The sequence below is a fragment of the Spermophilus citellus genome (assembly GCF_964194105.1).
Source record: "Spermophilus citellus genome assembly, chromosome: 5".
In the NCBI taxonomy this organism is placed as follows: Eukaryota; Metazoa; Chordata; class Mammalia; order Rodentia; family Sciuridae; genus Spermophilus; species Spermophilus citellus.
In genome coordinates, this window is record NC_138186.1 from 7,776,203 (window position 1) to 7,788,601 (window position 12,399).

Here is a 12,399-nt window from a genome sequence, read left to right on the forward strand (position 1 = left end):
TCCCCAGAAGATGTGGTTTCTCCCCCTATTTCCCACCTTCCCAGGCCACCTTAGTGACAGCAGATGTTGACCACTGAAGTATGTTGCACCTGTGAGCAGAACAGCCTTAGCACCTGCGTTGCAAGGACCGTGAACCTGCCTGTCTCTCAAACAGCCCGGGAGTTCCTCCAGGTCTGGATCATATCCACTCCTCCTTGTGTCCCTGGAAGCACCTATCACACGATCTGGCGCGTGTTAGATAGACTCTCAGGCTTCTGAAGGAGCTGGAAGCCTGAATCTACTACTTACCAGCTTCAGGGCAAGACTCCTTCAGCCCCATCAATGAAAAACTACGCCCACCCTGGTATGCATCTCCCAACCTCCTTCCTTGATGCGTATGGAGCCAACTATCTCTAGTTCCCATTCCCTCCTGATTATCCACTTTCTCCCCTATGTTTTGGATGTTTTTCTACCTATCAGGTCCTTCTTCTGCAATTAAACATATTCAAAAATATCCTAATCAAAGAAAAATAATAAAAAACAGCTCTGTCTTACTGCTCATCTGGGTGGACACTGCCTTCTACCCCCCTCTCCTTTTCACAGCTTAAATGAGCTGTCTGTCCTTCACCAACCCCATCCCAATTCCTCCAGAGCTACCACTTGACTGAATTGGCTGTCTAACGTCACCAGGGACCTGCATGTCACTGAACCCAGTCCACGGGTTCTCCCTTCCTGACCTCAGCAGCATCAGGCAGAGTTTCCCCTCCCACCTCTGGACACCTTCTCTTCCTTGTGTCGGGACTCCACATGCTCTTGACTGTGGCTCTTCCTCTTACACATTCCTTCTCCCATCTCTCCCATTTTCTTCCATTCAATTTTTATTTGCTGGAACTTTATTTCCCCAAGATGGATCACAGGAACTTCAAACTCAACAAACACAAAGCTGAATTCATGATCTTCCCCCTCAATCTAGGCTTCATGTCCTGTTTTGACCTCTCTGAATGGCCTTTCCATCCACCTAGCCTCATGACCCGGGAGCCATCCGAGGCCCCCTCCCTTCTCTCTTACCCTCTTCCCAGCCAGTGCCACTGGAGAGCTTCACCCACTGACTGGACAGAGCTTTGGACACTCCATCCAACAGACCTGCTGCCTCAATCCTCAGTTTTCTTCAACTTAGGAAAGATTATCACCAACTGCCTAGGAGCTTAGCAAAAAGAAAAAAATCATCCTTGATTCCCCTTTTCCTCAAACGCCACAACCAAAATATGTCCCCAGTCCGGTCACTTGCCACTATCTGACTGCACCTCGAGTCAGCCAGAGTGATTCTCATACATTTTTAAAAACATAAATCATACTTTTACTTCCTGCCCCAAGCCCTCTAAGGAAAGCACATCTTTTTGGGGTTACCTCTCAAACTCTCTGCCGCAGCCTACGGGGTCCTGTTTGTCTTAACTCAGCCCTGCTCGGCCTGCTCTCCACCACTGTCCCTCCTAACCTGGGCTTCCTCCTAACTCTTCAGCAGGCCAGGCGAGCCCCTGTCATGAGGCCCTGCTGGCACTTCCACTTCCCCTCCTGGAAGGCTCTTCCTCCAGATGGATCACACTCTGTGGAGCTCCCTGACCTTGCCAGAGCTCCTTCCCCGCGGACAAGCCCGGCCCTCCCTGCCCCGCAGGCCCCCGACCTGGCTTGCTGGTCTTCCAAGCAGTCACCACTAGTAGTATTACTTACTGGCACTTCTGGAATACGGAGGAGGACCGGAACCTCTCTGTCTCTTCTGCTCTTACCCTGGGCACTGCTTGGGCTTTTCTTGAGAAAGAAATTCTGCCTTTGGCTAAGAAATCACTGGGATAGATATTGGTTAAAACTGTGCTAATTTATTCTCCTGCCATGACTAGTTGTGAATGGTGACAGGAGCATTCTAGAGGCAAGGTTTTAATTTTAAAAATTTACATACATGTAAAATTTTTATAAATAAATACACACACACACAGAGAACCCTCAAGAAAAAGAATTAAGCCAGAGATGTTTTTATGGACAAGAAACATTGGAAACCATCAGGACACTATTGAGAAGGGGGACCTCAGGGGAAGGCCTGGGCGGGAGGAAGAGGGGTATGGCAAGAGGAAGGCAGTGGAATTTCAAGGATCTCATTCCCCTGCCTCGCTGTGCAACTGACTGACTGACAGCGCTTCCCAGCCTTTAAAGTATTCCCCCAAGTCACTGGAGGACCCTGTGCAGATCCGGAGACTGCTCTTAAGTCCCCAGGTCCTGGGGCCGCTGGCGCAGAGATCACACTTGTGAGTGCTGGTACCTGGGACAAAGGCCTTCCACAGCAGCCACTTGGGAGAATTGTCTGGGGAGATTTTCAGGCCACATCCCCGATGGATAAATCCACTCTCTCTAAGAGAAAGACGGAGGCCTTGGTCTTCACACAGCACGGGTTTACTGATGTCCGACTCACACACCCTACAGCTCACCATCTAAACTGCATGATTCAATACTTTTTAGGAATTTTTCATGGAGTGCGACTACCACTAGATTTGACTTTAGAACATTTTGTGATCCTAAAAGAAACTTGGTGCCCCTGAGCATATACTTCCCCATTCGTCCTGTTACAGCTTGGATGCTGAGTGTCCCCCAAAGACTCATGTGTTCTAGAGCTTGGTCCCCAGGATGACACTATGGGGAGGTGGCTGGACCTTTAGAAAGTAGAGCCTCATGGGCACTTCATAGGTCATCAAGGATCTTAAATCCCCTTAGAAGGGTTGTTAATCCCCTTCAAGGGGATTGGGGGACCCTGGTCTCTTCTTTCCCTGCTTCCTGTCTTACTCATAATGTCAGCAGTTTGCTCCTCCACACGCTCTACACCATTGTTGTTCAACCCTTTCCAGAGATCTAAAGCATGGAACCACCTGATCTTGGACTAGAATAGTAAAAAAAAAAAAAAAAAGTGAGCTACTGGCGCATGCCTGCAATCCCAGAACTTGGGAGGCTGAGGTAGGAGGATCATGAATTCAAAGCCAGCCTCAGCAACAGTGAGGAGCTAAGCAACTCAGTGAGACCTGATCTCTAAATAAAATACAAAACAGGGCTGAGGATGGGGCTCAGTGGTCAAGTGCCCCAGAGTTTAATCCCCAGTACCCTCATCCCTGCAAAAAAATCCATGAGCTAAGTAACCTTTTTCTCTTTGTAAGTATTTGACTCAGGTAATTTATGATAGTAATAGAATGCTAACACCTGCCTCCTAGTCCTCCACACCTGATCCCTAAGCAAACATCAAACTAATATCTATACCTATAAATTTGCCTTGTCTGAACATTTCCTATAAATTGAGGTCCATTGTGACTGGTTTCTTTCACTAAGTAGAATGTTTGTAAAGTTCATACACATATTGCAGCAGGTATCAGTACAGTGTTTATGTTTATTGTTGAATAGTATTCCATTATATGGATATAATGTTTATAAAATTCATACACATACTGCAGCAGGCATCAGTACTGCATTTATGCTTATTGTTGAATAGTATTTCATTGTATGAAGATGCTATATTTTATTTTTTATCCATTCACACCAGTTGATGGGCGATGGGTTATTTCCATTTTGGAACAATGATAAATAGTGCTGCTGTGAACAAGTTTTCATGCAGACATGTTTTCATCTCCCCTGAGTGTCGCCTAGGAGCATTTGTGTTACATGGTAACTCCAGGTCTGCTTACATTTTGGGGAAATGTCAGGCATTTTTCAAAGAAGCTGCACCATTTTACATTCCGACCACCACGTATGAGGGTCACAATTTCTTCAAATCCTCGTCAGCATTTGTTATTTCCTGACTTACTACAACCATCTTAATATGTGTGGTTTTGATTTGCATTGCCCTGTATTTGCTAATGATTCTGGGCACTTTTATGTGCCTATTGGTGCTTTGCACATCTTTGGAGAAATATCTATGCAGTTATTTATTCCTTTGCCCATTTTTAACTGGGTTATTTGTGGTGTTATTTTATTGAGTTACAAAAGTTCTTTACATATTCTACTTATGTCCCTTATAAGATGACTTGCATCATTGTTTTTACCATTCTGTAGGTTATCTTAACTTTCATGATGTTGTCCGAAGAAGAATAAAGATTTTTAAATTTTGATGAAATTCAATTTATCTATTTTTTTTCTTTTGGTGTCATGTCTAAGAATATCTCACCTAATCCAACTATGACTTTATTTTTCTATTTTCCTATATGTACTTCTCCAAGTTTTATGGTTTTAACTCTTATATTGAGGTCCATGGTCCATTGTGAGTGTTAATGTTGATTTCTTTACCCCTTGAATTGTCTTGGTAACCTTGTTGAAAACCAACTCACAATAAATGTGAGGATTTATTTCTGGACTCCCAATTCTATTTCATTAATCTATCATCATGACATTTGGAATATTGTAGTTTCCATAGTAAGTTTTAGAATCAGAAATTGAGTTCTCCAACTTTGTTTTTCTTTTTCAAAATTGTTTTCACTAATTTTTAAAAATATTTATTCTTTTTAATTTTAGGTGGACACCATATCTTTATTTTACATTTATGTGGTGCTGAAGATCGAACCCAGTGCCTCGTGCATGATAGGCGAGCGCTCTATCACTGAGCCACGACCCCAGCCCCTGTTTTCACTATTTTAAGTCCCTTAAATTTCATATAAAGCTTAAGATCAGCTTGTAAATTTCTACAGACAGGTGGAACTTTTGAGTCTGTAGAACCATTTGGAAAATACTACCAGCTTAACAATATTAACTATCCCACTGCATAAACTGGGAGTGCCTTTAACTTTCTTTCAATAATATTTTATAGTTTTTAGAACATAAGTTTTGCAGTTTTTGTTAAATTCATTAGTCTTTTATTCCCTTTGATGCTATTATAACTGAAATGGCTTTTTAATTCCATTACCACATGAGTCTTTGCTGGTGTATGGAAATACTATTGTTTCTTGTATATTGATCTTACATTCTGCAACCTTGCTGAACTAGCATCAATATTTTTTAACTATTGAAGTGATTACATGTGCAACCAAGACTGAGAACCCTAGGTCAGAACCATCTATGCCTTCAATCCAATCAGAGAAGATACTTTTATGTCCATCATTAGCTGCTTATAAGTCATTTAATAATGGTAACCCACATGAACTCCAGAGAAAAGAAGGGGTCTTTTCTAACCATCATCCCCCAAAAGAATACAGGCATTCAGCTAGTTCCAGAAGAAAGTAAAGGGCACTTAAGGGGGAAATTGTATATGCAAAATTTAAAACTCTGAAGAGTTTTTAAGTACTTGAACCCAAAATAGTGCTGTTACTTTTTCTGGAAAAGGGTACAAAGTTCCACCTGGCATAAGTTTGAGAACATTCAATACAGGAGATTAAAGCTGGGCTCCAATCAATAGTAACTCCAGTTCCCACCAAGCAAGAGTGATCAAATACTTCTATCCTGATTTCAAGTGATCATGAAATTTCTAAATTAAGAAACACACGGACAGAAGTAGCTCTGAGGAGAAATTCACTGGAAATGCTGCAGCCTGGTCCAGTCCTCAAAATGAAGCAATTAAATCTGCTAAACTGGAAGAACTTTCCAAGCAGAGCCGTGAACAGGCACTAGCAGGGAGAGATCTGTTTCAACGTGAGTCGTTCAATTACTCCTCCGCTGGCCTTGCCAAGGTTCTTCCTTGTGTCCCCCCTGGGTGGGCTGCCTCTCTTGAGAAGGAGCGGACAATTCCTACACCAGTCCCCGAAAGAACCATCTGGGCCAGGTGCTGCCTTATGACACAGTGAATCCAGAACAACAACCAATGGCTCCAAGAGAAAGAAAACACGGTGATTTGCCAAGTGCACATCCTTCCATTTCCTCCAGAGAAACATCAGGCCTCAGAACTATTGCCGCCCCCCCCTCCCCCGAGCTCGAGCACGCTGGCCTTGCTCAGACGGTGAGAGTGAGCCCAGCCAAGGCAGATTGCACTTACTTCCTTGGACTCTCTCCCCTTCCGTCTATCACAGCACCTCTTAATAGCTCAGAATGCCCAGAGGTTCTGCCAGCACAGCAGGAAACAGAGCCAAATTAGAAAAGGGTCAAGAGATCCCTTCACCCATGATGTAAGCTTGTGCAAGTTATGAATAAAATATAACCATTCAACCCAATCTCAGCCCACACCTTGAGTACTTAGATTCTACTAGAGAATTCGGAGTGAGTATTAAAACCAAGTCACATAAAGGATAGCAGGATAAACGGAAAGACAGACAGCCCATCAAGCAAGTAAAATGATAACATTAGACTCTGCTGTGGTTTGAATGATGATGTCCCCTCCAAAATCATGTTTAACCCTAATCCCCAATACAACTGTATTAAGAGGTGTCACTCTGGGAGGAAATTAAGTCATGAGGGCTGTACCCTCGTGAATGACTTTAGCACTCTAATAAAAGGGCTTAAAGTTGAAAGGGACACTCTCTGCCCTGCTTTGCGGTCCACCTTGGGAGGACAAAGTCTTCTCCACCTCTGAAAGTAAGCAGAGAGCAGCCCTCACCAGACACCAATCCTGCCGGCACCTTGATCTTGGGACTTCTCAGAACCTAGATCTGCAAGAATGGATTTCAGTTCTTTTATAAATTTCCCAGTCTCGAGTATTTTGAAATAGCAACATGAATGGAATAAGACAGAATCTGAGAGGTGGTGGGTATATAGGTATTCATGGTAAAATTCTTTTGCCTTTTTCATATATTTGAAAAGTTTCACAACAAACTGTTATGCCATTTTTTGAAACTAAAAAGAAAAAGAAAACGTTTGCACCAGTCATCAAATCTCAAATTTTAATGTTCCTTATAGCATAAATTGTATTCTAAATAAAATCATATTTTAGATAAAAGTCCAATATCTATTTCAATATGTAAACCAGAATTTGAATAAACTACAGTGAAATATCGTCTTACAGTGATACAGTAATCAAAATTAATGGCAGTAATAATCATTAACAACTCTAAATTTTTGAAGTATTATACTGTATAAAAGAACAATGCTAAATCATCATTAAAGATCTCTTTTTCTTATAGGATAGAACCTAAAAATTCAGCTTGCAAAATAGGTCATATCTATGGCCCAGAAGTAATGCTGCTATTAGACAACATTGTCTCTCTACCTGGAATAATAGTTAGGATAGTTTGGAAACTAAGGACATCAGTTTAGGATACACCTGAGCCTTAGGCAAACTTCCTCCTTGGCTATGGTACAAAACAGAATCTACCAGATATAAGAAATGTGAACTCTGAAAAAGAGAAAAGGCTGAACAATGACTGGACAGGTTATTAGGAAGCTTATTGTATTCAAAATTCATTTTAAATAATTTTACTAAATTATTCCACAGCAAAATCCCAATGTCTAATTATAATTAGGTTGCATCAAAACTACAACTAAACTGAAAGTGATTTCTGTGCATGTATTCGTATGTCAAGATGTATTCGTATGTCAAGATGAAACCAACTACTATGTATAGCCATAAAGCTCTTATCTAAAAAAAAGTGCAACTATTCCTTACCTTATAATATCTATCCAAGAGTTTCTTCTGAAAAACTCTTAAGTTTTTTTTAACATTTTCTTGAAAGCAAGTTTCTAGAAATCAAAGGACTTTACATTTGGTGTTATTCTTTTTTTTTATTATTTTAATCGCCATAATTTGTAGCTGTCTTTTAGTAAATCGATCTGCCTACAGATCTGAGGTTAGTTTTGACTTTGCTAAAACCTAACCTGGTTGCTAATCTAGAACTGCCACTTTCAAAATGTTTTGAGTGAGCACCATATTCTAGCATGTGAGGTCATCAAGGCAAAGGTCATACGTCAAAGTCACCTGGCCAGATATTGCAGAAAGACCCATCAGAGCTCACGGAAGAGATGAGCTAGGTACTCCACAGCACACGGCAATGGGCGGCTGATGGGAGCTTTACCAACAAAGTGCTCTGCAAATGCCCGGTGTCTGTGTACCCCCTGGAGGACCATCTGAGACACAGATTGCCGGGCCCCCTCCCCAGAGCTTCCGCTGCAGGGGGTCTAAGGTGGAGCTTAAGAACTTACCCAACAGGTCACAGGTGGGTGCTGCTGGTGTGAGCTCTATGCTCTGAGAGCCAGTGACCTGGATCTACCATATCGACTACATGAGAGGCAGGAGAAGGGAGAAATGAGGGGAACAAGAACGTCTGTCAACCTCCTGTGAGGCTATGGTGGGACTACAGTCTCTTCCTCCTTCTCTCTCTTTTTGCTTCCTTGGCCACGAGGTGAGTGAATTCGCTCTTCCGTGTGCTTCTGCCACTACCCAACTGCCTCAGCACAGGCCAATGAGATGCACCAATCATCTGGAAACTTCTAGAACTGACAGCCAAAATAAGCCTTTTCTTGTCTAAGCTGATTGTCTCAGGTATTTGTGACAGTGGTAAGGAAGTAATATAGTGCACATCAGGAAAAAAAGATCTCACTTAACCTTTACAGCAACCGGTGCTATCCCCACGTCTCATAAAGCAGTTGAGTGGGTGACTTATCCTCACTTCACAAGACTAATAAATTTAGGAGTTAAGATTTAAACCAAGGTCTAATTGAGACTGAGCCCTTGCTTTTTCTTCCCACTACATTATTAGTACTAAAAAAAAAAGAGAGAAAATAATGGAACCTTTACAACTTTAAAACATGATTATCTCTCTAAAGTTATCGATATCATAAAGCATAAGATAATCAAAGACCAGTCACCACTTCATATTAAAACAACCTATAGCCAACACTGTGACTGCCTAGGAAAAGAGATGTTACAGCTGTATTTTTTTTTTTCCAATTGCAGAAATAGTCTCTATGCTTTGGAGTTACCCATGCATCAGTCACCTCAGCAAACAGGAATCACTGGAAACAAGCACGAGATTGAGGTCCTCTTGGGAACACAGTAACACCGTAACACAGGGTGTGTGTGTGCAGTGGGAGACACCAGTCTGGGGCTGCACCTTGACTCCAAACTCAACACTTGAAAATACACTCAGTGCCCTGGGAGCGTCTGATGTGTAAGCCAGACCTCTCGATCTCTCAGACTCAGTGTCCCCAAATAATGGGCCCAAAGTCACATAGGTGAGAGTTCGTAGCACACTGTACAATCGCTTTCCTCGGCACCCGTGGCCACCATTGCATTGAAACTGCGTACTCTCTGTCCTGTGGAAAGCCCCTTGGATTATATATATTTTTTTTATCAGTTACTCCTTATATCAACTTGTTCTAAGCTTTCATGAATATTAAAATCACTAACCATCTGTCAGTTTTGCATTGTAGAGGGCATTCTGAAACTTTTGAAACTACAGGTATGATCCTTAAAACCTAAAGTGAGGTGGCACATGCCTATAATCCTAGCGGCTCAGGAGGCTGAGGCAGGAGGGTTGAGAGTTCAAAGCCAGCTTCAGCAACTTATGGAGGCACATAGCAACTCAGCAGGACCCTGTCTCTAAACAAACTATTTAAAAAGAGCTGGGGATGTGGCTCAGTGATTAAATGTTCCTGATTTCCATTCCCGGTACCAAAAAAAAAAAAAAACTAAACTAATGTGGGCCTTCATCCACTGTTCATGCTAACAAGTAAAACCTAGGGAGCACATCCCAAGTGCCAGTCAGTACAGTTAGGTCTTTACACAGTGGTTCTTACTTCATCCAGACACTGTGAAAAGGAATTAAGAGCCCGGATCTTAGGCAAGGTACTTAACACTGCACTGATTTCCTTATCTCTAAACTGAAGGGTAAAAGCAAATGAAAAATAAAAATAAAAATAGTGCCCTTGCATAGTACCTCTGACAGGACTGGCATCCAGAGCCCCTGCTTTCCCTCCTTCCTTGATTTCATTTTTACAGGTGAATAAAGTGAAGTTCAAACAGACTGAGTAAACACCCGAGGTTCATGTAGTAAATAACCCATACGCTTTTCAGAAGAGTCAAACCAAAACCAACTACTACCCACTGGGTCTGGGAAGTGAGTCCAAACCACGAGGCCCTCCTCAGTTAGCTCAAAGCTACCTATTTCTCTGTCTCACCTAACTCCAACAGGTAAGTCCCCTTTCTGAAATCCACACACAGGTCTTACACAACCAATCCATGACGAACTGAAATGTTCAGAAAATGGAAGTTTAGAATTTAGTCAGTTAACTCACAATCCTTTTCAGCTTTAACTTACCTAAATTTTTAAAATTTCCCTTTCCACTTAGTAACATCTTGTCACTAAACACAAACACGTTTTGTGACAAAGCACCTCCTCTATCTCAGAACCACTATTATAAGTGTCAATTTTTCACTGATTCATGTCTTGTCCATATATATTTTTTCAAGAAATAGCTCACTGTTTTATAACTTGACAATATTGTAAAGACCAAGGTATCAAATCAGCCCAAACTCTATTGGCCCTGAATAGACTGTACACATTTTTTAAAGATAGGTTCATGGGAGGAACTTATTTTCTTTCAACTAGCTTCCTCTTTAAAAGAGGAAGCACGAGTGAAAAAGTGAGATGTGCTCTTTTCACATATAAGATTAGAGAAGGTGATAAGTTTGAAAATACCCAGCGAGTCAAAAGAAGGGGCTTTCCTATACTGTTGGAGGGACAGCTAAAGAGGTACAGAAGTAGGGAAGGTCATTCAGCCACACAGATTGACTTAAAATATTCACATCTTTCAAGGAGGCAAATCCACTTTTAAAACCTTATCCTAGGGAGAGAGATTTTCACATTTCTGTAAGTATATGAATTTTCATTTATGATAGTAAAAATTGAAACCAACCTTAAAATCCATGATTAGGAGGGACTTAGTTAAATACATTTGACACAGTCACATCAGAGGCCAGCATACAACATTTTAAGAGAAAAGTAGGTCTGCATATTTTTACACAGAAACATTCACCATACAATAAATGTAAGTTAACGCATCTCTAAAGATCTCGTTTCTCTGCTAAGTGACATGTACAAATACCTCTCCAGAGGTGGATTTATGTTGATTTCCATGCAGGGAAAGAGCCTGGGGGTGGGTACAGGTGAACGATTCATACACTCCACACTTTTTGAAACCCCGTTGTATTATATTTATAATTAAAAACCGTTTTCCAATGTAAAAAGAAGAGAGCAAGGAAAGGGGATAGAAGGAAGAGAAACAGGCACCTGAGGTTTCACTATATTTCTAATTACATTCTCGACTCCCACCGGTGACATGAATTGGTCACCAGAAGCTTTGCCTTAGCTGAAGCTCCGTTCTAGGGCTGAAAGCGATTCTGTGCTGGGGGCAGGAGGCAGAGAACTCGCGCAGGCATCCTCTCCTGTGGATCCTTCTGTTGGGAGCCCTTTTCACACCCGTAGGCCTCCTAGTTCCAAAAAGAAAGAGAGGAACTAAAATCCTTCTTAAATCACTGCAAACTCTCTAGTCGAGACTAGCTAGCATAGCTGGCAGGTGATGGCTCAGGCAGGCTGCCTGCCTCAAAGGCTTCTAGAAAGTGGCAATTAGGCGGACGATCTTCGTGAGCTGGCTGAGTAGACTTCAAACCATGCTTGCACAAATCCAAAAAACTGGTACACTAGTGAGCAGTTGCTACTGCATATCAGTTTCATGACTGTGAAAATAGGGGTCATTTCTTAATACCCAATCTGGTCATCATGTGGACAAAATGAATTAAAGTAGTACAAACAATGCCTTGCGCTGAATAAGTGTTCAACAAATGCTAGCTGCTATTACCGTGACAATAATGATGACTAGTGATGTCTAACTGCCTTCCTGGGGGTTTGCTCTCAGTGAAACTCGATTCTAAGTGGAAAGGTAGGATGTACCCAGGTCAAATAACTAGAACATAAGTCAATGAGGATGGATAGCAATGAAATCTGTTTAATTCAATTTTAAATGCTAAATAACTTCAGAGAAGGGATGGCCATCTTACCTGATCAGGAACCACGCTTGACATTTTCATCAACAAATCCTCCACCACCTAGTACCCTGCTTGTCAAAGTAAGTCTTTGTTGACTAACGGATGCAGGCATGCCTTGGCCAGGCAATGAAAATCATTAGAATCCAGCTGGTGGAGTAAAGAGAAAGGGAAGAGGAGTGTTCCAGAAAGACACAGTGGCATGAGTCACCTCGATTAAGAGATGGCAGCCAGTGATCGGGGACAGGCACTGTGCGACAGCTAAGGGAGGGACTGAGAGCCGGTATGAGGACACACAATGCAAATAGAAGCCCATACATCCTTGATGATGGCAGCAGCATCTGAATAGCAACCTTTTGAGAAATCTGACATTAGTAGAGTAGGCAGGAAAAAAGAGAAATCGGAGCCCCAGGCTCATGCCCACACATTCCCACGTGGCCAACCACGAACTGCAGGAACCTCTCTGATCCGTGCTGGCTGAAGCTGGGCCCTTC

At 42.1% G+C, this 12,399-nt stretch overlaps 1 protein-coding gene across 3 annotated transcripts in view; it reads right to left on the reverse strand.

The window, feature by feature from the left end:
• The window catches only part of RNF144B (ring finger protein 144B), a 169,803-nt gene that overhangs the window by 51,688 nt on the left and 105,716 nt on the right, over positions 1-12,399 (reverse strand). The window lies entirely within an intron of this gene.